Genomic DNA, 27,240 nt, shown 5'->3' with positions numbered 1-27,240 from the left:
CATGGCCGTCCATGCCACATTATATATTCCTCTATAGCAAGCCTCTATATGTTTCTTTTCTACTTTGCGTTACTGCTTATTTAAGGTTATTGACCAGTAAGTTACTTAATCTTCTTTGTATTTACTTTAACTTAAGGTACATATTTCTCTTAGTGCTTCAGTTACATCATCACTCTTAAGTATTTTCATATTGTTTCAGCATAGGTTCATGTATTCTCTTTATGACAACATTCTGCGCTTGTCAGTTTTCACTTTAGCGTTCCATGATGTCCATAGGTGCATGCTGACACCCTTCCATGCGGCACCCAGGATAAACGTGTCCACCTGCTCCTCTACATAACCTTCAAATATTTTAGCTGGAAAGGGCAAGTTGTGTACGGGCCCTTATTTAATCAAGTGTTGAGGGCATTGTTAATTGTATCTGAAGTAGCTGCATTGGTGGCTTGCTGGATGTTATTGATTGCGTTCCTCAATTGGCCCACAATGTCATTGCAGGGCTCCTGGGAAGGAATGGTGTGCTCTTGCCTGAGGCAGGGTTTTTCATCTCCTTGATGGTTTTTAATATTTATTTTGTGGGTTGGTCCCTGTTGTGTAGTGCAGTTTATTGGCTTTTAGCACAACTGCTACTCTTACATGTAAGCTAGCAGTCAAGGTGTGTGCTCATTTTCATAAAGGTGTGTGCTCATTTCTATGAAAAGCACACATTAATTTGCCCCAAACATTTGCATGAACTTAATTCGATGTTCATTCATCCTTCCTTTCCCTGTAGCGAATTCATTGAACACTCATCCTCATCTTTTCAAAACATATGTGACAATATTACCCCAGTGGGGCATTAACTCAATTTCAATCCATCTGTGAACAATATAAAGCTGATATTTTTGAAGCAAAAAAACTCTTTCTTCAGTTAGAAATAAAAAAGAGGATAGCACACCTAGAAAGCTGTCTCAAATACTTAAATCCCCAACAAATCCCCTATGAATAAATGTAGTGTTTCCATTTCACAGGATCATTGCGTGCCTTTAAATGATTTCTTTATCTCCAAAATCACAGACATTTAATCCCATATAGCTTCTTCTTTATCTACCGAACATGGCCATAATTATGTTAATCATTTCTCTGTTTTACAAACAGATTCGGCTGTTCTTTTTAACTTTACTATGGTGTTATTAGACAAGATCACCAGACTACTAAGAAATCTTCACCCGACTTGTCGATCAGAAGACTCTCTTCCGGCTATCTCAGCAGTCACAGCCCCAATCACACAATATTTTAACAAATCATTAGTATAAGCCTGTGTTCCTCTCCATTACTGACAACAATCTCCCTAGATCGCTTGATTTTGAATATGGCTCCCCTGGTTATCCAAAGCTTTAGGAGAAGTAGTTACTTCACAACTGCAGCCTTTCAGAGATTTTGGATGATTTTCTGTCTGGTTTTCGCCATGATAATACGACGGAACTGACTCTCCTTTCAGTTTGGGCTGACATCTTGCAAACAGCCTACCAAGGTGAATTAACTCTCCTGGTGATGTACAATCGGTCACCTGCTTTCACCACAGTAGATTATGAAGTCAGATCTGGCTAAAATCTCAACCTGTGCTATAAAATGGTTCTCTTCCTTTTGGTATAACAGCACTCAGCAAGTGAGATTGGGAGTCACATTTAGGTTCCCCAGGGCTCCTCTCTTTCCCTATTGCTCTTCATCATTTATATCAGATATTTGTTTCATATATTCAAAATCTTGGGCTGAATTATTATGATATGTAAATGACAGCCAAGCATATATTAAAGCAAAGTGTCCTGACACCACTTATAGTAAGTGTAATACCTGCCTAGAAGACGGAGATTCTTGCATGCAGATAAAAACAGTGGTTAATATTCTTGGGCCAAAACATAAACTAGAGACATCCACAAACATCTTTCCCCTACCAATCCTGTTCCATATCCCCATGTCTTTTTCTGATGAAGTCAGAAAGGTAGGTTTCAAATAGCAAAATTACCTGTATCTGAACATGTAGATTATTCATCTATCAACACCTTCTTTCCTTAAGCTTGGGCTCTTGCGTAGTCTTCATTGAGAAAGAAGTCCTCCCAGGAGTAGTCACATTCCTTATTAACTCCACGCTCAATTATTGCAATTCTATCTATCTGGGTATTCCAGAACACCAGTTTCAGTGAATGTGAAAAGTTCAGAACTCAGCTGTTCCCCTGATTTTTTAGTTAGCACACTATGACTCTGTCACGCATTTTCATCACTCATTGCATTTATATATCCCTTTTATTATTATTTTTTTTTTATTGTGGTCTTTGTTGAGCGCGGCCCTAGCTTCGAGAAGCCGGGAGGATAGCTCAGGGAAAGCGCGCTCGCCTTGGAAGCAAGACGACGCAGGGCATCACAAGTTCGATCCCTAGGTCCGTGCTTAGAAACTTCTGGGTATTAAGCGTGTTATAAATAACCAATTAAAATGACAACAGAGTGCTCTCTTCATTCCGGGAATAAGCGTCTTTTGAAGGTGTCCAAATCTCATTTTAGATTTGGAGGTGATCGCAGATTTGCTGGTGCTGGTCCCACGTTTGTGAAAAGACCTTCCTTGCTTAGGTCATTTGATAATTCTTTCAATTCTGGAAAACATTGGAATCCTTTATTTTTGAATTAAATACTTTCCAATGTACATTTAACTGTGTTTTCTTCAGGGCGCCTTCATACAGTTCAGTCGGACTGCTGCACCATACAATTATCTTTCATCAATGAATGTGGCCAATTGATTGGTTTTCCTTGATTTGACCCATAAAGACTCATCATTGCTGCATTACACAAAACTCTAATAAGTGTAGAAATTTCACATCAAAGCCAAACTCTGTCATGAAGTGGACCAGACAGGGCCATTGCTCTCCATCTAAATCCTCCTCAGTGTCTCATTGTCGGTGTAAACAACACTCAGACTACCACACAACCCAGGAGCAATGTCTATGACGTGCACCAGCCTTCTCATGTGGTCAGCTGGCGGATGTTTGAGAGATTAAACCTACCTCATCTGGGTAAATAATTTATCAAGGGACCACCCGACCTGAACAAAACATTTGTCAGAATCTGCATGATAATGTTGAACAGGAAACTTAACCAGAAACGACTTCATGCAGAGGAATGAATGGTTGTAACCCTTATGGTCCCAGCCCTATTTCATTGAGGGAGTTTGCCTTGGTCAAAGAAGGTGTTGTAGAGTTTCGTAATATGCAGTGTCAACATTCTTTAGCCCATATAACTTGTCATTCTCGAGTTGTATGTGGTATTTGCCAGTTCCACCTCAATGATTGTGAGGACAATGTGGCAGAAATACTGGGGAACGAGATGCCCCGAAATAATTGGTGATATCAAATAGAAGAGGATCAAACAGAAGGACTGACCGCTCAGGGGGCATCGCCACTTGGGGTGTGTTCATAGCCCCTGCGTGTCTTTCCATTTGTTTCTTCTAGATCAGGGGTAAGATCATCAAATCTTTGCTGCTGTACAACAGGGGAATGGCGCCAATTGGTTTTGCCCCCATCTGTAGCATCTAAAAATGGTTTCAATAGGGCATAAATGAAGTAGACTGTTTCTAGCATATGTTTTCTAGGTAACAAACAAATACATTTAGTAAATACATTTTTTATGTTCCTCGGAATGCATAGTAACAAACACAGTACTGGGCCTGATTCACAGAACGTTTTCCCATGGGATAGTGCCATTATAAAACACTTTGGTGAATTTGGCCCAGCGCAAAAGGTTTTCGTTAATGTAGATTTGGAAAATGCCTGTTTGCTCCAGGCTTGGGAAGATAGCTCAGGGGCAATGTGCTCGCCTTGGAAGCAAGATGACACGGAGCAACCCGGGTTCGATCCCCGGGTCTGTGCATTATAAATAACGTATCAGATCATATCATACCTTATTACCAGCACAACTTGTGCATAACGATTGATTCTTAGCACTGGTGCAAATGTTAGCTAACCTGGCCCCTCATGTCTAAATGTGTTCCCTGCAACCAGAAAGTTTCATGCGTACAAATAACGCCTGTGCTGTAAGGATTTCCATCAACTAGTGGTTTGCTTTGATTAGATGAAAGGGAATTCTCCATGAAGAATGTCTCCGGTGTGGTGGTTCACTCGAATATCGCTAGTCTTTGACTTTTCCATTTCTTGTTTCTCCTTCAGCGAGCGCCTTTCATTGGCCACTGCTTGGAGGACAGCTTTCGCTGGGTGCTCATGCCTTTGAGGGCACTCATCAACGTGTTGTTTAGTTGCATAGTCTACTAGAGTTTGTCTCAAGTTTTTGTCTCAGGTTATTGGCTTGTCGCTGTGTTTTGTGCTTCGAGCACCTAGGGAGTCTAGTCAGTCCTTCGCTTGTCATGTACGTTGGGATGCCAGCATTTTTGGCGATCACCCATACTGGAGTCTAGCTCCGAAAGGATCCTGTGAGTGCGAGTGAGAATGGGCCAGGTGGCACAGGCAGTGATATGTGTTGCCTCTGGTGGTTGGGTGATGAAGCCTCAAGGCATGTTGTCCGCAACAGTGAGCTGTTTTGGGGTTCTGACTGTCCCCGCGACCTGTCAGGGACTTAATGCGAGTCGCTGCCCCTCACCAGTTGATGTTTAGGGAGGCTTGGTAAGGCTCAGTGCAGGGTCCGGACAATGGCAGAATCGTCATTATTGGGTATGTATGCTGACATCAGGATGATGTCTTGTCCCATCAGAGTGCCAAGATCTTCCCTCTGTGCTGGCAATGAGGTTTTTAGAAAGGGGACCTTCTCGTTAATATTGTTGTCCCTCTCCTTTTCTCCATTTCCGCCGCAGGGCTACAGTAGCAGTAACCTTTCCAATGTTTCACTATTTCATTACTTTCTCCTTATTTTAATAATTTCTCCTGATTTAAACGCATCTCTTGAGTGCCACTTCCAAGTTCCTCTTCCTCACATATTTGTATTTACATTTATTTGAAGAACAGGGATGTCAATTGTGAACAGAAATGACTTACAATAACACAATTACAGGCATTCCCACGAGGGATGCCTGTACAATATTACAAAGATGAGGACAAGTGGTGAATTATTTTATGAGGGTATAAAAAAGTGGAACATATAACAGGGACAAAACAAACAGAAACAAAAACATAAAACAAAACAGGTGATTTACTAAAGTACAATTAGCCTAAAGGGGCAAGTGCTTCTAACTAAAGAAGAGTACTATTTAAATAAACAAAATTACATTATTAAGGATCATCAGATGTGGTGGGGTCAGGTGGGAAGAATGGGTCAGAGGGCGGGGTAGTTCCCTCTTTGGCAAGTAAGTGAAGTTTAAGACGATCTTTGAGGAGATTCACAGTTAGGCTGGCTTTGATTGTTAAGGGCCGTGGGTTCCAGTGGATTGTGGCGAGTAGGGAGAAAGAGTAGGAGGAGGCACAGGGAGGGTATGGGTTGGTGCGTTTGAGTGCAGAGGAAGATCGGCGGGAACAAGATGGTGAGTAAACTGTGATACAATCAGACAGGTACTGAGGAGCAGGACCATTGATAGCTTTGTAGACTAGTGCAAGGAACATGAAAAGAGAGTGGCGTGATTGGAGAGCAAACCATCATGTTGTCGGTAGGTAGAAGTGGAGGAGGATCTGGATAGGTTGAAGGGGGCAAGTAGCAAAGATAAGGACTTTGTCTAGAAAGATGAAAGAGTAGGTAGGAAGACCCAACAGTAGGGTTGAGCAGTGGTAGTGATTAATTGTTGCAGTCGTGGGTCGCAATCAAAGAGGACCCTAAGTTTGCGAGTTTTTGGTGAGGGAGCAAGAATGCCAGGCGGAAGGGGAGTGGGAGGGGAGGGATGGCAAGAAAGTTGACTTGAACACGAGGCAGTGGAGAGCCATCCAGTAATGAATTGAAGTAAGACTGTTTGTAATCCGCTCCGAGATGGCTCAGGTGAAGGAGGGGAAGAGTAAAATACATGTCATCAGCAAAAAGGTGATAGGGAAAGCCAAAGGAGAGAGGTGGCTCGCAAAAGGAGGGCTAAGAAGGGAGCTAGAGGAGGGCTGAGAGAGTGTCAAAGATTTTAGAGGAAAAGTAGTGTAATATAATTGATGCTGTGTGGATGAGAAAATGAATCCTGCTCATGTTACTTGTTAGAAACTGCAGGGGGTAATTATTTTTGCTAGACTATTAGTTTGATATTTGTAGGCTTGATACAAATCTTTATTTTGTTTACTCCTATGTGTCTTGTGTTTTGTTAACTGGCCGGGGCATGGGGGGGAACACAGGTATGCGAAACCGAAGCAGACAAATAGTTGCCCCCACGTCACAGACATTCTAGAAAACAACAATCACGGTAGCAGGTCCCCTTTTAGCTGCCGCTGAAACAGAGGCGTTTCTTTCTTTGGAGTATGATCTGCTACCGTCCTTGTTGTTTTCTGGTATGTCTGTGACCTCGGCGAGTATGTTGCCTCGTGATTCTTTTTGCCCGAGGGAGACTGGTATAAAGAACCAGACTTTTCTGATATTTCCATAAGCACGTTTCTTTTTATCGCTTCAAAATACCTCAGCCTTTTTTCAAGCACCTTCAATGTCATGTCTTGATGGAATCACATTTTGTGTCTGTTCCATTGGGTTGAGCTTTTTTTCTTGAGTATTCCATGTCTTTCTTTTTTACAGAGAACCCAAAATGTACCTGGATCAATTTCTCTGCAATCGCTGATGTCAACAGGTAAAGCGTCTGTTACTAATTGTATAATGTGGTTAGCATTCTGGACCACAACACCCTGTATTTTCCACATTACTTTTAAACTGTTTCTTCATTATCTTGATTCATAATTCAAGCTCAAAGTACAACATGAAGAAGATGCAGGTCATCGAGAACAATGCCCTGAGAGAAGCTCTGAACATACCCAAACTCGACCATATCACGGCAGCAAGAAGAAAGATCAGCTCCCTATCTGCGAGAGGATTCACCCACAGATGTTTATCCTAGGAAGCCCCACCTTAACTCTCTCAGAAACCTAATAGATCGCCTATGCCCACCACCTCATTCAGCCCAAATTCAAATGAGCCAAAGTGGGAAGCACCAGCTTCCAAACCATTGCAGCCAAACAGTGGAACCAACTCCCTCAAAATCACTAAAAACTCTCCTATTCGTCTAAACCTCTAATACAGGGGCTGACTCACCTGCATATTGTATTAATGTATGTCTGTACCATGTGCTACATCATTTATGTCTCTCGACTTTGTATGTAACTGCTAATGAAAACGCTCATTGATGCCTTAGGGTTTAGTGTGCTATGCAAATGTAAAAATAAATAAACAATTAAAAAATCAAACAGATTCTCCATCCTTGTCAACTGCTTCAGCAATGTTAGGCTCTCTTGCTGTGAGATAATTTCCAAGTTGTGAGATCCCGAGCTCTGCCTATCTGAGACAACCACTGAGGCCACACCCACTGCAGAAGGCTGACATCTAGCAAGTTGAACATCTTCTTTTGCCAGTTTAAAAAATAGGGATCAGGTACTTCCCAGTTCAAATTCTAGCTTTCATAAGGCAATGGAGCACGCTGCATGTGTACATTCCTGCTGACTGTGATGCTGCAGCACTTGGTTTTAGGAGACACTATCTTCCCACCCAAACCCTGGCATCCTAAGCTACCATAATTGGGTTGTCCTCCTAAGTCCTTCCTCACTCTGGCTCAGTGCTTAGGAGTCAAAGATTAATTTCTGATTTTTCACACAACTTTGATATTTGTACATATTGCATGTTTATCTTAGGTAAATATGGGAAAGACAGCTGCTAAATCACGAACACCAGTGACCACATCAAAAACTGTGGTAAATGGCACGGTAAGGCCCCATACGGAAGTTAATAGCCTTGACAAAAAACATTATTCTCCAGGATTTTTCAAGATGACATGGCCAGGGCTGCACTTCAGCCTGCTCCATTTACAACTCCTGCCAGGTATTTCCTGTAGTCAAAGCAGTATAGTTTTAATTCTGTATAGAGAAAGTTTTCTCTCTTGCAGACCTAATGCATTGCAATCTCATATGTACTACTTTCAACAGCACAATGACAAAGCATGACGTCAGTCTGATTGGTCTGATGCGCCTCTTTGCAGTTTGGAGGAAGGACATTACATAGTATGTGAATGCTCAATGCAGAGGGTGCCTCCAATAAGGAAGGCCAGGGGCATGGGCAGGAAACAACTTATTTCCAGTTTGGAACGGGTCAGGAGTGGAACCTGGACGTGCTGCAATGCCTGATTCAGAACAGTTAAGGGGAGTACCTGTAGAGTCAGCAGAGGCTGAGGGGGCAGCGGGGAAGAGGATTGACAGATCCCTGTGATAGCAAAGAGGATAGGAATGAATTGAGAGAAATATTTATGGAATTTAAGGAGGTTTTTGCCAAGGATGCATATGATTGCATGGGAGTGTTGGAGGTACTATGAATGGGCCTGATAATTCCCCTAGACTCTAAGATTTTAATTATCTCTGCAAAAGACTCCAAGCATGCCAGTGGCAATCGATATTGGCGCACAAATACCAGATTTCTACCACACCCTTCTGGTAATGTGGCAACATGTAAATCAGTTAGGCCGCAATCATATGCATCCTTGCCAAAAACCTCCTTAAATTTCATAAATATTTTTCTCAATTCATTCTTATCCTCTTCGCTATCACGGGCATCTGCTAACAGAATTTGCTCCTCTACCATTTTTGAAAATTCTGGGAAATCCTCCAATGGAGGAACCTCTGTGCTTTCTTCCAACTGTGAGGCTGTATCTCTTTGCAGAGTTGCCACTTTTAAATAATTTGGCATATCAGCCTCCATTTCAATGTGCTGATTTCCTGTTTCATTTTCATTTAAATCAAATAATATGCAATTCTCCTGGTGGCAGCACACTGTCTCATTTGAATCATAAGGGTATAAAGACTGAATTTTGAACATCCCTTTGGGTTGAGAATCCAGGGACTCTGGCAACACCATAGCCAGAATTGTTGGAAAAAGGAGGGTATGTAGGGATATATTCATGAATGACATATTTGTGCAAACAACAGCACATGTGTGCAGAGTAAAAGGGAAGCAAAACTGGGGTTTCATTGTTTAGTATGTAAATACAGTTTCAAATGGGTGCTAGGGGCAGCTTTTTAGCAACAGGCCAGCAAGCATTAATTTTGGAAAAGCATTATTTTTAAAAGGATTTAGTAAACGTTTTTCTTTTCAGCAACAAGCCAGCAAGCATTAATTTTTGGAAAAGCATTTAGCCAAACCAGTAAAATAGGTTTAGTTTCAGAAGCATTTAGCACAATGTGCTGTCATTTTAAAATGCAGAAATGTACATATGTACAGATGGGGTGATTTTCTCTGTGTGGATTGATCCGTGTTTCCTAAATAGTCTGTGCTCATAGGGAATAGCATCAAAAGCCTCAACAGATTTTGCTGAGAAATAGTTTTTCCTCTTTATTCTTGTTATCAGCTCCACAGATCTCTTCTTTCTTAGGTGAGCATATGTTTTTGGAAAACTGTCAAGGTTTAAGTCACTTTTCGGAATTACCAATGCCGGAACATGAACATTCACTAGTTAGCATCATCCTCCCCAATCCTTAGGTAGCCTCATATATGCTTTAGATCCACAAGCCCAATAATGATCCATGATTACTGCTGTTCCAAGTATCATTCCTGGCACATTAAAGATTCGACCACAGTTCTGATTCTCTCCAACCTTTCTTGTACCATTATTTCTAAAGCACAGCTTTGCACTTTCCAAAGGTACTATCTGTAAGGGTCCTTCCCTGTCTTCAACCCAGGTCAGAGTTTAGCAAGTTTTGGCAATAGTGGCTTACAACCATTTTGCACTATGTCAATGGTTGGTTTGTGGAAACCAATGACCACCCAGACTCTGCAGAGAACCACTCCTTCTTCCCATCCATCTGGCGATAACACTGACCCCAGATCTGCATTTGGCCTCTGTTCTTTCATCTACAAATCCTCCAAGTTGAACATCTTCTTTTGCCAGTTTAAAAAATAGGGAGCAGGTACTTCCCAGTTCAAATTCTGGCTTTCATAAGGCAATGGAGCACGCTGCATGTGTACAGTCCTGCTGACTGTGATGCTGCAGCACTTGGTTTTAGGAGACACTATCTTCCCACCCAAACCCTAGCATCCTAAGCTACCACAATTGGGTTGTCCTCCTCTGTCCTTCCTCATGCTGGCTCAACGCTTAGGAGTCAAAGATTCATTTCTGATTTTTCACATAACTTTGATATGTGTATACATTGCATGTTTATCCTAGGTAAATATGGGAAAGACAGCTGCTAAATCATGGGCACCAGCGACCACATCAGAAACGGTGGTGTCAGTTGCTTTGTACCCTAAACACCGCGATCAGGGGAGAAATATCTGTTTATACACCTCATGAAATGTGTCTCACGGTGCTTAGTCGCTGGGCCTGACATAAAGCGATTTTTGTGCCCCTGTGCAGAGAGGACCTGATGTGGTCTGCTTTATTTGGGGGAATCGTCAAGACAGATTTTCTTATGGTTGCTCCCTTTCTTTAACAACACACAGTACCATGGAAGGGAAATATAGCTAGAAAAATTCTGAGCGGCTATGATTAATTCAAAGATTACCAGCCATTACTTTATGATGTGTATGATACAGGTCTCAGGATGCACATGATACCGCAGTCATTCAAAGCATCTGCTGCAGAAGGCTGGCCCGCTGTGTTACAGACCAATAACCAGCAAGGACGATTGAAATGCCTGCTGCAGGGCCCTTGATTCAAGGATTCAAGCACATGTCACAGGTCAATTACTATGGCTGTCTGGAGCAATCGCTAGAACCTGTGCGTTGTTTTTGTTTTTAAAAAACGGTCTCCTGCGTCACCCCTTGGCCAAATATTTTGTTACAGATCAGCTCATTCTCTATGAATATCCCTGTCGCCTTAACTACGAAAATTGCCGGAGTCCTTACAAACAGGCCATATAATGGCAGTAAAAGCTATACAAAAGCATCAAGACTTCAAAACCACTGGGCATTACTGCAAGGTGGAAAGGCCAAAGACCACTGCCCGCCCGACTCCTAGATTTAATGCAATGGGCAAAATTTCAGCCTCCCGGCTTCACCACATTGAGTGATCTTAGCCAATTCACCATCTTCCAGCTTTCGCAAGTACTCCAAATCACTGTAAGTTGAAAGAGATTGGAAAACAACTACATGCTAGCGGGCTAAGTGAAGTCAAGACACTGGGCCTCATTACACAGATGGCGGTATTAGCACATGGACCATGCCGGTAAAATACCGGCACCGCCTTGGTGGAAAGGGGAATTACCACCCCATTCCAAGGTTGGCGGGGCGGTAATTCCCCCTTCCACCACTGCCCTTCCCCATTCCCATTTTTGCCCCATAGGGCATAATGGGAATGGGGAAGGTGCTAATTACGGCACCGCAATTTTGTGGTGCCGTAATTAGCACCAAGGTCCCTTAGCGGGTTGGTTTTTAACGCCTGCAAAAAGCAGGCGTTAAAGCACCAACCCGCTAAGGGACCTCATAGTAAGGCGGTAATGGTTAACGGTCACCATTACCATTAACGGTGACCGTTAACCATTACCGCCATCCGTGTAATGAGGCCCACTGTATTGGCTAGACTCATCACCAAATACAAGCCATGCTTCTAACATGCGTACTGCCTAGTTTTCCCATGCAGTCTTACTAGCACTTCATCCGGAGCAGAGAAACACCTCTCAGTATACCTACCTCTGGCCTATTGGCTTTGTCAGTGATGTCTACTGGTAACGTGCCTCTCTTGTTCAGGTGCAGGTAGGATACCTGCCCGTGATCCTGGAGGTTTAGTTTCTGATTCTGAGAGAATAGTGCTCTACAATATGATAGTAACAGGGATGCTGCTGCAAAAGGATCGCTGGCATAAGTGTCTGAGGGTATATCCCCATCATTGCCCTTTAAAAGCTTGAGACGATGATGTCATTATGATGAAGTCGGAGATGAAAACAGCGCAAGCAGTAACAGTGCCTTTAAAACTAAGACTCACAAGCTTTAGTGGTGTTTCCAAACGTAAGATATGTGTTGCTACTTTAAGCTTTGAAATTGACAGTTCTTTGTTGCCAAGTTCACAGCACTTGCCGCTCCCTTTTTGCCCCAAATGCGAGTCCTGATTAGCTCAAGGAGCCAGCCATACTTATATTTGCATTAACCCCTTAAGTGCTAAGGACGAGTATGCTCGTCCTATGTGGATAGACTTGCATAGTGCTCAGCATGGCGAGGATTGGCCTGAGGGAGGGATTGTTGCCATACGAGGCATTCATCTACTGATTTACAATTCCCTCTATTCCTACTGGACTAATGTTTATACTTCTCCAGTGCGTGGCCCACGTCTTAAGGGTCATCGCATACAGAGTTGGCAGCAATGGGTGCCCTTCCCCCTAGTCCTCGCAGGGCACGCGTTTCTACGATGGTGCCTTACGAGGTGTTCGAGGAGATGGCCTGGCATTATACTGCTATGCAATGGTACTGGTTAGTGATGTCAACCGTTATATCTATGTGGAATGCATTTATGTCGTCTCTCGGTTGGGAGGTCAAGCCATCAAACAAGGAGGTAACTCTATAAGATCTGTGTTCAATGTTATTACTTTTTTTTGTGTTTGATTGAACTTACAATTTTAAAAGAATAGTTTCCTTGCTTTAAAAGTTTGTGCCGGCTTATTATTACATTTTGATTGTGTTCCGTCTTCTCCCCCAGCATCTTTGTTTCTCCACTCCTCTTAATCTGAGTTGTGCTATCTAGTCTTTTCCCATGCAGTGCATGTCTAAAATGGCAAATGATTGACATGCGATAACCCAAAAATTTAAGGGTGGAAGGTTTTGAATTAATCTGAACCACTAGCACTACCTCTGGGAAACCTTCCACACCACCTTTTTTTAGCCCTTCTGCGCCATTGAAAAAGGGTTCAGTCATATGCACATCAGTCAGGTACTGCCACCAATGGGAGCAGCCCAAGCCGAACTGCTAGGCCAGGTCCCCTCCGCATGGAAACCTGACCTCTCTGGGTTGAACAATGTTGCCTGGCAGGAGAAAAGTTGACTTCAATAGTGATTGCTAAATGCAGCAAAACTGCTCCACTCGAGGGTTAACTGGTGACTACTTCCTAAACAAGTTTCAGGCTGCAATAGCCAGTAGAACGTGTTCTGTTGTACATTCTCAAACCCTACAGTGTGTATGGTCATTGAGCTCTTGGGATTCCAACTTTCTCTTTCAGCGGCATGTTCTGCCCATTGCGGTCCAGGCACACCAGCTGCTGCTCACAGACGTGGCTGGTCCTTCATAGGCCTCAAGCGCAATGTTGGCCAGAACTCTCCAACTGCAGGCACAATGCAAGTGCATGTCGCTACAGTGGATTAGCCATCAATGTCTAGGGTGTGGGGTTCAAGCCAGGAATACGCCCACTGGTGCGGCAGGTCTTGTGTGGTAAGGGATGGTGGTTGTGATATGATATGATATGATATTTTATTTTTAGCGCGCCCATACACAAGTGTTTCAAGGTGCAACGAAGCAAGTGAGGGGAACAAGGGGCGACAAGACAACGATTTTGCTGGGCTTAGTGACATTGAGATCGCACAAGTGCAGGTGAGAGGACATGGGAAAAGTGCCGAGGGAAGATGAGGGGGGCCAAGTGCAGGACATAGCATCAAAACATGAAGAAAGAAGACGTGCAGCCAGCAAGTGGCAGTGCAAGGTCAAGTGCAGAACAGCAGGTGACAGATAGTGCAGGTAGGGGCCTGAAATGATATCTGGCAGCCTCTGTGATATTCTCTGTGGTCCATTTATGACCATCCTTAGCTTATGCAGCCATTTTAGACGTGGCCCCTGTTTTGATAGTGTGGTGCGCTCCTGCAATGAGGCTGCCTGGGGATTCATCAATCATTGCTCTAGCGTAGGTTTGAATCACCAGATCAGGAAAGAAAGGCATCAAAGTGGCATTTTGGGAGCATGGAGAAGAGCAGTTTAAGATCCACCAGTATCTGGGAACGTGGATGGTGGAGGACGGAAGTTCCTACTTTCATGTGGTGTCTCCTAAGTTTATGTGAGGCACAAAAGAGGTTGGGGTAGCAAAGTGTTTTTTCTCTCATATTAGAGTGGAACATGGGTTTGGAGAAGCAGGTCTGGGGGCTCACGCTTGATGCATTTTGGGTGTCATAAGGCGCAGGAAGCTCTATGGTCGGGATCTCTGGTGACTGCCAGGAGGCAGCCCATGGCAGGGCATCACAGAGCACTTGTTTTTTTTTTCTACATACACGGCCTCTGTTATTCTTTCTTGGGCCCGATGTCTGCCCTAATCATTTTTAGTTGGTGTTGGAGAGCCATTCTGAAACAGGATCCCAGCAGACACTCCAGACAGGTGCAATCAAGACCATTTTCCATACACAGTGCAAGTATATGCTAACCACCTGACTGCTGTGTGTCATGGACTCATATCACATCCGTGTGGGCAGCACCCCTCTATCTTGACATTAGGTCGCCTCACTGTTTCCTCTTCTGAGTAGGTCCACTTGCGTACAGGATAGTGTGCCAGGTGCCTTGTTTCTGCCTTTGGCCTTTATTTCCATTCACCTTTCTTAGATCCCTTGCTGATGCTCTTGCTTTCAATGCCCTTTGCTGATACTGTAATAGCTTTGGGCCCTTTGTATATAACTGTGTGGCCTCTGACTTTGCCGTGCATGTTGGGTGTGTGTACTGCCAGGTGGTACAGGTTCTTGGTACATCAATTAGATGTTGGTGATTTTTCCTCAAAGTGTGGAGTGATTGCATTTGCTCAAATGCCCCCTGCACCTCAGGGCATGGGCATGCTCTTGCAAATTCGTTATTTATGCCAGGATCCCATCTTTTTTTGGTCTGATTGTTACTATGTCACCTCTTATGGCAACTTCATTGACCTGATGTGATAGCCACCTGAGTTCGAAGATTAAACCATTGATTTGGTTTAATCCCATTTGTCGGTGCACAAATCCTCCTTTTGGAATATTGTGCATTAGGTGGCTGCTATCCATGGGACAGATTCATGAAATTATTTGGGTGAAAAATAGGGTACTTGCACGCCATTCTGCGAGCAAATCCCTGTTTGGCAACTAATGGAATCGAATGCGTTATACTTTTCCTGGACTTGCGTGGAGTTCAGGATGGTTCGGCACGTCTCCATGAGCCATCGAGGGCCTTGCATGTGACTCCACGCACAGCGTGGCTTGCGCAGAGGCCTGGCAGGGGGGCAGAACGCCAGAAACGGGGAAGAACTTGCAAAAAAGTGGGCATTCCCAGGACGACCTGCAGGCAGTCACTCGCACACCCACAATTGCGTTGCACAAGACGTATTAATGGATTCGATCGCACAACCTCTCGGCCTGAAAATGGCCACGCAATTCCCTCATATGATCCGTCACCCGAAGGCAGGCGTAAGTGTACTTGCGTGTAGGATTTGCAGTGAAGGAGGTGGGGTTGCATGTTCGATTTTGGGGTGTGTGTATGCAACTGGGGTTCCGAACGTACTTAGGGGTGCACGTAAGCAGTGTAGCGGGGTGCAGGAACGGTTTACATGGGTTCACATGGAGATTTTCAGAGTTTAGACCGAGTTATGATTTTTCATATGCAGGTTATCGGGGTGCCGGGAACAGTTATGGGGGACCCTGTGCAGAGTCCCTGAAATGCAGACCTTCTTGCAGGGGACCCCACCAACTGTTTGAAGGGTGCTTGTATACGCACACGGGAGAGCGCGCAAAGGTGGCTGATCTGGCTGTTAATGCTTTGCGTGTCAGCGTTATCAGGGGCCTTTAGGCCGCGACTTGTGAATACAGTTACTTTGCACAAACAATTCCATGAATATGCAGGGTGTGCATTTTTTAATCTGTGTGCAGGCTCACGCAGTGTCCTTCTCGGTGCGCGGCCCTTGCAGGATTTCTGTGCCCATTTCCATGCATCAGGTCCATAGTGTCTCCATTATTTTGTGAGATCATGGGAACATGGGCCTATGGATCCACTATCCATTTTGGGTTCCTTTGGGGTGGGGAATGGGAGTCGGTGGGCCGGGCATCATCCAGCTTTGTTTCCAAAATATTCCTTAACGTCTTGTGGCCTTGACAGCCAATCAAAGATCAGCAAAGAAATAGAGTTGTGCTGACATTGGGCACTGCAGCCACAGCTGTTAAACAATGGCGTCAAACACCTATTGCATTTACCAGTGTTTTAGAAAAGTCCCTGATGCCATGGGGATTTCCCTGGCTGAACCTTCTCCCCTTGTCTACACTTTCAGGAAAGTGTGCACAGCTGAGAACTCTTGCATCCTCTTTTAGAATTCTCACTAAAGCTTATATCGTGTTTGTCTGAGTGTGTTTCTTTATTTGCATTGGTGCTTTTTAGAGCCAAGACACACATTTGAGCCGTTTCGTGCTGTGCAACACTAAGCATTGAGTTTATGCCAATCAATAAGAGTGAAGGTTCTTCACACGGCAATCGCTAGAAAAAAGACCACCTAAAATGCTCAGAGTCTGGCAGCTTTTCACCAGTGCCACAAAAGCATAAATATACCGACGGGCAGTGCAAAACAAAAAACTTTGCACCCTGTAGTCAATGCAAATGTTGGTTCAAAACTTCCCAGAACAATGGGGCTTTATGTGATCTTGCCCCCAAGTGTTAGCCCACTCCTCTGCCCATGAGCCTGCAGTGTTTGTTGGGTTATTTATAACGCGTTTCTAAGAGCGGACCCGGGGATCGTACCTGTGTTGCTCCATGTCGTCTTTTTTCCAAGGAGAGCACGTTGCCCCAGAGATATTCTCCCGAGTGTAGTCGTGTCACAGTGGAACACTTGAGAGAGAGGCATCAAAAACCACACATGAGAAGTTATTGTGTTGAGAGTTTGACTCAGAAAAAAGATCTGATGAGATGGAGAAGGCTTTGAGAAAGCGAGGGAGGTCCTGGTCTATAAAGATCTTCACTGCAGTAAATCGGGTGAGGCCAGGAGCATCTCAGACTCACACCTGCCCCCTTGCACCCGATTAGCCATGCCTAAAACTGGAGCAGATCTGGAGCTGCCTGGAGCTCCTGTGAGATATCTATCAGCAAGTATACGAGAATCACATGATGTGAGCCACTCACAGATGCTCCAGGCAGCTGCAGATCAGCTCCTGCGCTAGGCTTTGTGAATCAGGTACAAGGTAGCAGGTGCCATTCAGAGATGCTCCTGGGCCTTTCCTACTGTGGATGAAGTCCAGAATGGCCCCAATCTCCTGCTTTTAAAAACACCAGATATGTCCTCTGGTAGTACTTCCCTGGACAGGCTCACTCCAGCACCAGGCATACTAATCGCCCGGGCACTGATAGCATCTGTTCTAGTGGCGTGGTCCAGGCAGGGTCCCTCCTTCATAGTTTATCATACCCATAACACGATTCCCGGCTCCATCAAACAGCATTGACGCTAATAGATTGATTGCACGTGAGCCCATTTAAAGCCCCATCTGCATGGGACAATACCAGCTTTTCCATTATGCAAGAGGCACTGAGGATGGCTCTAATCATCATCATCCATCTTCGCCGATTAGTGGTCCTAAATTAAATAACACTCCCACTAAGTGCAGCAGCCTGGATTGATAATTGAAGAACTAAAGCTTCAGGCGGCAAATGAAATTTTACCGGTTTTAATGTGATTGGTGGAAATTGACAAATGCTTTCCTCCATTTCAAATGAAGGCCTTTGAAGACTGATAACCGCTGTGATTCGCGGCACGTGCATCCACTTGCATATCTACTCAGCATCCGAGCAGATCATCTACACACGTGCATGTGTTTAGTTGTAATGGATATTGCCTTGCAAATAGGGCCGTGAGCCGAGCAAGGTAATTCGGTGTGCAGTCATAATGTCGACATCAATAATGTCGACAGTCAAAATGTCGACAAATTAATGTCGAAAAACAATAATGTCGACAAACAAAAATGTCGACATTATTCGATATTTTTTCGAAATTTAAATTAGTGCATGAATAAATAAATAAATAAATATATATATGATGTGGTGAGTATGAGGGGTGGTTGGGGGGGTGTGGGGGGGTGGCAGGGGGGTGTTGGGTGAAGGGGGGTTGGGGGGGGACCCCCCCATAGTAAATACAATTTGTATTTATTTAATTATTGAATAAATAAATAAATAAATAATTGGTATGTGTTGAGTATGAGGGGTGAAAGGGTGGTTGGGGGGTGTGGGGGGGGGTGGCAGGGGGGTGTTGGGTGAGGAGGGGTTGGGGGGGACCCCCCCCATAGTAAATGATCCTTTTTTAGTTTATTTATTTATTTAATAAATAAATAAATAAATAAATGGTATGTGTTGAGTGTGAGGGGTGAAAGGGTGGTTGGGGGGTGTGGGGGGGGGTGGCAGGGGGGTGTTGGGTGAGGTGTTGATAGTTTTAAGGGCTTATAGTCATAATGTCAAAAAAAAAATGTCGACATTTTTTTTTCGAAAAAATGACTTTTTACATTATAAGTATAGGATGTCGACATTATTATTTTCGACATTTTTTTTCGACATTTTTGTCTGTCGACATTTTTTTTTCGACATTATGACTATAAACCAGGTAATTCACTGCACTAACTTCATGTATTATGTAATATCACATTTTAATATCATGCTTGATGTCTGAATCTGTTTGCTTCTAATTGCTGTAGTAATAGCTGTTATCAATACCCAATTTGATGGTACTCAATATATCGTCCTCGGGAGGATTAAGGGCTAAGTCGGTCTTTCTGGAAATTGACCCTGTCCCCTGCAGACAAAACAAAGATGTCTAGGTAGAGAACTTAACTTGCTGAGCTATCTTTACTGTAAAGGGCACGTGTTGCATGATGCTCCGGACAGGCTTTGGTTGTCTTCTGGCAGTGGGTTGCCAGGCCAACGTGAAAGCCTCTGATTCAAGCCCTTCCAGAAGTCCAGGTGGGCAGTTGGAGAGAGAGGCAGAGGGAGGAGGGACAGACAGCTCGTGGGGTCTGTTGAACCCTTGTGCCTGCTTCCATGTACCTGAATAGGCTATGAGGCTATACAGCTCTGGCCCAGCAGATACGTAGGTAGGGAGGGTGCATGATATGTTGGGAGTTGGGAAGGGGTTAGGGGAGGTGAGGAGGCAACAGCTATGGACTCTCTGTTGCCTCCTCACAATCAAGATGGCCGCACCCAGGGAAGATCCTTGGGTGGCTGGGAAAACGTGGGCACTGTGAAGCCCATGTTCCATAGTGGCGAAACTTGATTTAAAGCATAAAAGCCTTGAGTAAGGCTTTAAAGCAGTTCAATCACACCACGTCACATATTCAATAATTTGTGTGGCGAACGCAACTTGTAATTCTACCGCCTTCCCTCATTTCCATCATACAAATGCTCCAGCATTTGCGCCAGCATGGAATTTTATGCCGGCACGAATCCTCGAGATTCCTATGGGGTCCGTAGGCTTTATGCACCAGCATATAGCAGGTGGCGCATGTAGGAATCCATTGTGTAAGATTAAAATCCAACTTTGCCCAACATGCAAGCATTTAATTGTAATTGTGAGTGCCGCTTGCCATGCACAGTGGAGTGTAAAGGTGGAAGGTAAAAGGTGGCGTACACGTGTCTATGTCATCTTTTGCCCCACACCTTTGCACTCTGCCAGCCAAATAACGAAGATTTGGCGGTGGGCTGCCACCTACGTGAATGTCAACATGTAACTGTTCTCCGCCGCCAATCACTTATTTTTTTAAATGAGCTCCTGTGTGTTCTCGCCCACGCAGGGGAGTTGCTAGGTCTGGAAAAGACCCGGGGCTAGGCTGATGTCAGAACTGTTGGGACTCGGGGCTAGCTAGTCTTTTGGCTGTAGCTCCTGAGATTCTATCCAGGGCTACAACCAAAAGATCAGGGGCTATAGCCCCCTAAGCCCCCCCCCCCCCTAGCAAGGCCCCTGCGCCCACGTTTCAAGCCATCTTATTGGCTGGGCGCCCTTTCCCGAGCGTGAAGTAAGCATAATTTGAACAAAACCCAAGGAGTTTGGATACAATTAACTTTTAAGCTAAGACATTTCTTTTGCATGTTTTACCAACAGACCATCAGGCCAAGTGATGTTTATGCAAGGAATAGCAAAATGGCAAGTATTTTACGAATTCTATAATGCAAATCTTGTATGAAAAATTACAATTGTATCTGCAAGCATGCAACTTAATGTTTTATTTTAGTTCCCTTTGTCATTTTACATTTTTAGACTAATATAGTATTTCTTTTTCTCGTTCTCGTATCAGTAGGATTCAGGAGTAAATGTTACCCTTTTATTTTGTGTAGCACAATTTTACAGCAACATTTTCACCAACCAACCAGCAACATATATTTGCAAAAGCCAGTCGATGAAAATACCGGTGCAGAATTGTCCAGAATGGGTGTATTATTATGTGCCAATTGAGCAATAAATGTGTTCCTGCTCTTGAGCCAGCGTCTATCTTACTGCTAAAGGCTTCTCTTATGCTCCCTCTTTCCTTACTTTTTCTGAGCTGCAGAGTGACATGAAAACAAACCATTGTTCCTATCAACAGTGTGGAAAGGGTTGAGCTTAAACACACACACTTGTGACTCAAATGTCCTCTGCTGCTATTAGTCTCAGCATGTGAGTCATATCCAGTCAGCTCGTCCTCTTTCGTTGCTACTCAGATAGTCAGACACGTGATAATGTTTTCCCCACTCTGCCTGAGGTCTGAAAGGCATTGGACAGACTTATAAAGAGAGTAAATATGATGTCTGCTAAGTGTACTTCAGATTTTGTAAGGTCCTTTGCAGTATTGGTCCATTGGCAGATGAGGACTAAAGGTCGGGGTAGTGACTTCTGAGGTGGGCAACATCTACACTACCTGGTGCAGGAGGTTGGAATCCCTGAGCCTCTGCTGCTTGCATGGCTCTGAGCATCGGCAGGTGTATTCCTGGGCCTTGGTCCATTTACTTAGCCAGCATAACCATGAACCCATTTACCCATTTCTTGAGGGGGTTGGGGGGTTTAAAGGATGCAACGGCTCTGAGCAGAGTCATGGGGTGCTGGCGACAGGCACCCAGCTGAAGGTTTCAAATGACAGCGGATGTGGAAGATACCAGCACCCCTCAGTTGATTACTAGCAATGAATTGCCAAGGGTGGAGCTGTACTGGTAGGTAAAGACCTGCGGCCCAAGGTAACAGCCCCAGCACAGCGAGGGAAATCGATAAGAATAACTGTTAGGCAGAATCATATGCAGTACCCTTAGGGAACACTACACACAATTAAGTCTACAATTAAGTACAATTTCACCTTTGGTACAAGCCTGTACTACACAGTTATAGTGGTAGCAGTAGCGGAGCAGCCAGACTTATCTCAAGAGCAAATGAGCAGTACTAGAGATTACACAATGGACTACAATTACTGTGACTCAAACAAACACTGACTCAAGGTTTCTGGTTAAAAAATATAAGTACATTTATTTTTAAACCATCTGTTCACAAAGCACTTCACTTCTATTAAATAAAACCACACTCTAAATATACTACACACAAACAATTCCGATTGTTCAGGTCAATTCAAGGTAAGTACATTAGGATTTGACAGACCAGTGTTTCGAAACAAAGATGTTACCGTGGGTTATTACGCGATCACTTTTTGACAGTAATGACAGTTCGGTCTTACGAAAGAAAAGCTTACCCGCAGGAAGAAATGCAACCGCAGTCAAACACACTTAGCACATAGAATTAAAACAAGGGAATAATGGATAAAAATCATAGGCAATACTTTTGTCAAGGCAATCGAATCAGAGGACGGGTTCTACGAGGCAGATAAAAGTCAATAGGCCTGCGCTAGTGTCAAATGGAGCAGGGGCTCTGTTGTCAAGGATCACACGGTGAGAACAGTTCAAGATTAATGTTGCCAGGAGTACTGGATACTGTCAAAGGGTGGCAAAAGTTATAAGATGGAAGAAAGAAAGGACAAGCCTTCGGAAAGGAAAAGGGTTCACCCCGATTCCTCAAGGTCGGACGGAGAGAACGACCCAATGGACAAAGTACCTTATTCGGATAAAGAAAGCTGGTGCTACGGTAGTTGTTCCTAGTAGTTCCTGCAGACTCACGGTTCCCTAAGCTTCAGTCATGGGGACAAGAAGGAGGACGTCTGGAGCGATCTGCACTACCCAGAGATGAAGCCAGCAGCAAAGCAACGATGAATAAAAGGTGTGCTCCTTAAAAACAGGAGAGGGCTCTTCTGATGGCTATCTGGACCACTACAGCTCAGTGCAGTGATTTCGACCCAGAAGAGGATTCTCTGGCTGTAGAAGGTGAGCTGGTTGATCCCACCAGGCTCAATAGAAGAAGGCTCCGGACTGGATCTTCTCTGTTGTTAAAGGGTAGATAGCTCAGGACTGCAGCAGGGCTTCAACGGGATCCAGGAGTTGCAGCAGCCATCTTCTTATCCACTTCTCTTCGGTTCTTGTAGTTCCAGTGGCGACTCTGACTTCCAGCCCAAGAGTCCTGCTTTTTATGCCAAAATCCCCCATTCGCACAGCCTAGCTGTCAATCACACAGCAGGGGGCTTGTCCAGCCCGGACAACCACCTCAGCCAATTGACACAAAGGGTGACTTCAGTCTCCAAGGAGACCCTGTGCAGGGGGTGACTAAACCCCTTTCTCACATTCAGCCCACCTAGACACCCAGACGCCAAAGGAGGGCTTCTTTGCAGAAGCCCGCCAAAGGACGGAGAACAAGGAAACCAAACCTGGTTTGGCGCGAAAAGCAAACAACAAGAAAGACCTTTCCAACACGAAATGGTGAAAAACCACACTAGGACCCAAAATAAAAACGATCTGGGGTAGCGGGTTTTATGTTCACATCTGTCACCACAGCCAGAACACTAAAACGGGAATCCGTGTAAAAATGATAGTTACCATTGCCACCAGCCATGTCGAGTCGGGAAGAGAGACACAGAAGTGCTCCTTGAGGTACAGAAGGACAGGGGAGAGATATTCCCCTCCAGTACTCCATTGTGAAATGGTCTTAACTGGATCTGTATTTAAAAATATCAAACAAGAGGAGGCTTTGGCAGTTGATCGGATAGGCGACTCCTGTTAAACCTTAATTATTTGTAAACTTTGCTTTTTTGGTGTAAGGATATAATACAGCAAGACCATGAACATGAATCCTTCTGTGTCGCAGTTCACTGGAATTGGACGGTAATAAGCCTAAACCATCATTATTAAGTTGAACAAAAAGAAGGAAACTCCAGGACTCTGCACCATGAGATGTTGAATTATGTTTTTTTATTACTTGGTCTTGAAAGACCCAAAAACAAATGAAAATACCGCACCCTTTGTCTCGATTACATGTGTTTCGGCTCGCTGAGCCTTTATCAAATCAGGGCTAAAAAAATGAAAAAGTATATGAACGCACCCATACATTGACAGACATGTTAATCATAATTAAATCCCAAGTAGCACATTTCAAATTCGAACAATGATCAGAAAATTTGGGTAAAAGAAAACGTTATTTGAAACAGATTGGCCAAATATACCAAACCATATAAAAACATGGATAAACATAAACATATTAGGACCGAAATGGCAGATTGGTAATGGGGAGGACTGCAAGGGTTAAGAAAAGAACAAAAAGACACACAGGAGAGATATAACAGAATTAGTTAGTCAAATGCAATTTCTTTCATGTCTTTTTGGATCCGGATTTGTGTACATATTAATTACTCTTAACTCAAAGGGATTCCTTACCAAATATGCTTTTAGCGGATTGATCCGTATGTAAAATTATAGCAAAACCTTCTGTATGGGTCAGATCCCAAAGTCCAAATCCCTAAAAAATGAAAACGTTTGGATTATCTCACACATTAAGTCACACTTTGCCTTAAGCTATTGTCACGTGTTGTTTGTTTAATGGGGCAAGTGGTACAGTTGTTTATAGCTCAGATGTTTGATTACATCAAAGTAAGTGTTGCGTTATAAAATGTGAATAAAGGTCTTACGCTTCACTCACAAAAATATACTCTCCTTAGATGCTACCCATAACTATCCAAGACAACGCGTGTGCCGTGCTTTACAATGAAACCGCAAATGCGGCTGTTATGCATTTACTGCTCATTCTAAAAATCATGTCCAATCGTAACCGTTAGTGTATAATTTGTATCACTGGTGCTGACGCATGCTCCAGATCAAATGGGCTAGCTATCAAGAACATAGCAGTTCGCTGCAGAAAAAGCTTACCATAGGATTAGAGTCTCACGCGTCGGCTTGCATCACAAATCTAAGCCTCAGCACCATTTTGAATCCTTTGTTGCTTTACGCGTAGCCATAGCAACGTTGCTAGTATGTTGCCATGGCACACCACTCCCCTTCCCTAGACCCGGAAGGTTAGCAGCAAGTACCATGAGCGCCATCTTGGAACGTCCAAAATGGTTGCATATCATGTACTGAGAGAAAAAAAATCCTTTTGTATGTGTCCAAAAGGCCGACCTAATAGGCATATTTGAATCTGCTATCTAACCCATATTTCAATGGCATTTTTACAAAATTGCAAATCAACATTTTACTTTTAGACACTTATTATTTAAATGCAATATAGAAACTAAATTGTTAAAATGCAATATTAGCAGGATGGACCCACTTGCAAACGCTGTCACATCATGTTGGAAAGTCAGATTTGTCAAATAATGAAACAAACACTATTATATGCACGGTGTTCAACGTAGTGTAACTGAAGCAACAATAGATTCACATTGTCTATGATCCGCGGCTTCCCCGTGCTCCTGCCTTAGTTTAAAACATCATGTTCAACGCGATTTCTATAGCGATCATTGTTACGGCTAACAAATGGTCATTAGCATTCTATGGTCCCTGAATGCTAAACACATTAATTCAAATTACTTTCTGAAAACATAATGTTATCAAAATGTACAAAGACTCTACAAAGTGAAATATTACAAAATTCATGAACTGATTCAAAGGTAGTTCCTAAAGGAGAGCATCATTTCTAAAGACACAATGGCCCTCATTACGACCCTGGCGGAAATCGAAAAACGATGGCGGAAATGCAATACCGCCATCGAATAGCGCTCGGTGCGACTATGACCCGTCACCGCAAAGTACGAAGCCATTAGCGACACCGTAGTGAACGCCAACGCTAACTGCACCAAGCACGCGCGCGCGCGCCATGCCAAACCGCAAACACCACCATGATGCAACGGTACGCCAATTCCGACCCTAGCGGACATGTACCTAACGCCATCAGGCATGGCGGAATGTACCATTCCGCCATGGCGAGAAGTACGGCATCGCGAATCAACCGTAAACGGCCCCACTGAGTGCCTGTACACCACTCCCTGCCCACAAAGTACAACTCCCCGTAGGTGCAATGAAGCCACAATGCAACCATTGAAATGTACAAGTCACCCATGCATGCCAACGAACAAAAGAAACACAAGAGGGGCCAATGGGAGCTGCAGGGCACAGATGGCACGAATACAGAAGCCATCCCAATGGACATGACCACAGTCCCCCACCAAGAAACGCACGCAAACACAGGCACCTGTGACCAGCAATATTCCGAAGACCACATCATTCAACCAGTCCACCTGGCTGACCGGCATCTGTTACACAAAACCCAATCCCCCGCCCCTGAGCATGACAACATTCAAACTGGCATATTGGCAGCCCCCATCCCTGACCTCACTGGGCTTCGTAGGCAAACGCGCACAGCACAGTACCACGCAACTAAACCCCGAAGCTGGAACCCAATGCAGATCTCCTCACAATACATCGCCCCCCAAATAGGCATATGCCACATCACTTGCAAAGAAAAACGCTACACGGGCCAAATCAGAATAGAAATTTTATGCACATCAAAATCACAAAGCACATACAGCCATCAGGCCATGAACTCCAAAACACCAATCACCATTGTGGGCTGCTTCCGCAAGAAATGACCAGCCACTACCTGTGTGTCGCCCTGTTCCCCCATGGTACACAGAGCCACATTCACGTACGAAAAGGCAACATGGAAGCGCACAGAACCGCAGGGCCGTCCCAATGGGGAGGCACTAGTCCAGCTGAAAGGCCGAAATGTTGCTCCGAGCCACCAGTACTGCGTAAGGGCATGTGGCCCATTGGCGATCGTCCCCTAAGATCGTAATGCTGCTCCACTGATTAACACGAAGCAGCAGGTGTCGGGAGTAAAATCCATCTGCAGGAGTGGCATACAGATGGCAGTGGCAAAAGGGGAGGAGATACCTGTCAACCAAAAGAAAAGAAAAAGAACAGAATGGCCATCAGAACTACATACCAACAACTCACTTCAATGATCACACGAAATCCACAGCCATATGCATGCTAGCCCACTCCAAAGGAACATCACCACCCCAAAACCACTTGCGACTCATAACCATCTATATCGAGGTGCAAACACCATCACAAACGAGTGTCTGAGGGCGCCTCGAGACAGGGAGGGCTCAACAAGGCCAGATGGACGATGGTCCCACTATGGCAGCCCTGCATCACATAGCGTAGGGGAGGCGGATAGATCCCAAGAAGCCCTGTACATGGCAAACACTGTATCAAATCACCTGCCCATGCATCCATCCATCATTCCCTCATCCCGGGATCAAAATGCCTGAATAATTACTCACATAACATTAGAAACATCCATTGAGTCTGTGCGTTATGCAGCCTGCTAAATCCACAGTGCCCCAGCCCGTAATTCCAGTGTTGTGAAGTAACATGTATTTGGGAACGGACGGCCTCATCGCCCACGTAGCTATTGCGCATCCCAAACTATTCATATCAATCATTGCTCCCTCGCCATGGGCCCTGTCTCAAGGACATAGAACAATAGAATGTTACATTTGCAGTCAGACCTGTGGGCATCTCCTCGCCGCTAGCTGGAAACCGAAAGCGCCGCCCTTCGAATTCCTCATTTGCAACATCACGTCGAAAAGGCATCTGTGGCCGTTTGAAATCACTAATTATTCCATCGAGTGCGGCTGTGTGTGAAAATGGCAACTGCCTTCACCCACGAATGGGACGCCCCGCCCGTCGTTGCAACTCGGTACAGTGATGCATGAAGGCCCACCGTTACTCGAGTACTACGTCCCACTGACCCCTCACAAGTCTGTTCGCGACTGCACAGATAGTATGTGAAACAATGGGACCACAGCAGAATGAACATATCAACCAATCTTACA

General features: G+C 44.4%; 1 long non-coding RNA gene across 1 annotated transcript in view; it reads right to left on the bottom strand.

The window, feature by feature from the left end:
* The window catches only part of LOC138510938 (uncharacterized), a 181,677-nt gene extending 157,336 nt beyond the window's left edge, over positions 1-24,341 (bottom strand). Inside the window, exons 1-2 of the long non-coding RNA XR_011280481.1 lie at positions 24,269-24,341; positions 23,780-23,861 (exon numbers count right to left, since the gene is read on the bottom strand). This is a non-coding gene — a long non-coding RNA (uncharacterized lncRNA). The remainder of the gene's footprint in view (positions 1-23,779; positions 23,862-24,268) is intronic.
* Positions 24,342-27,240: the final 2,899 nt, after the last annotated feature.

This window comes from Ambystoma mexicanum, chromosome 6p (assembly GCF_040938575.1).
Source record: "Ambystoma mexicanum isolate Mex_15411 chromosome 6p, UKY_AmexF1_1, whole genome shotgun sequence".
In the NCBI taxonomy this organism is placed as follows: domain Eukaryota; kingdom Metazoa; phylum Chordata; class Amphibia; order Caudata; family Ambystomatidae; genus Ambystoma; species Ambystoma mexicanum.
The sequence above is the reverse complement of the archived record's forward strand: the minus strand, read 5'-3'. Positions and strand labels throughout refer to the sequence as shown.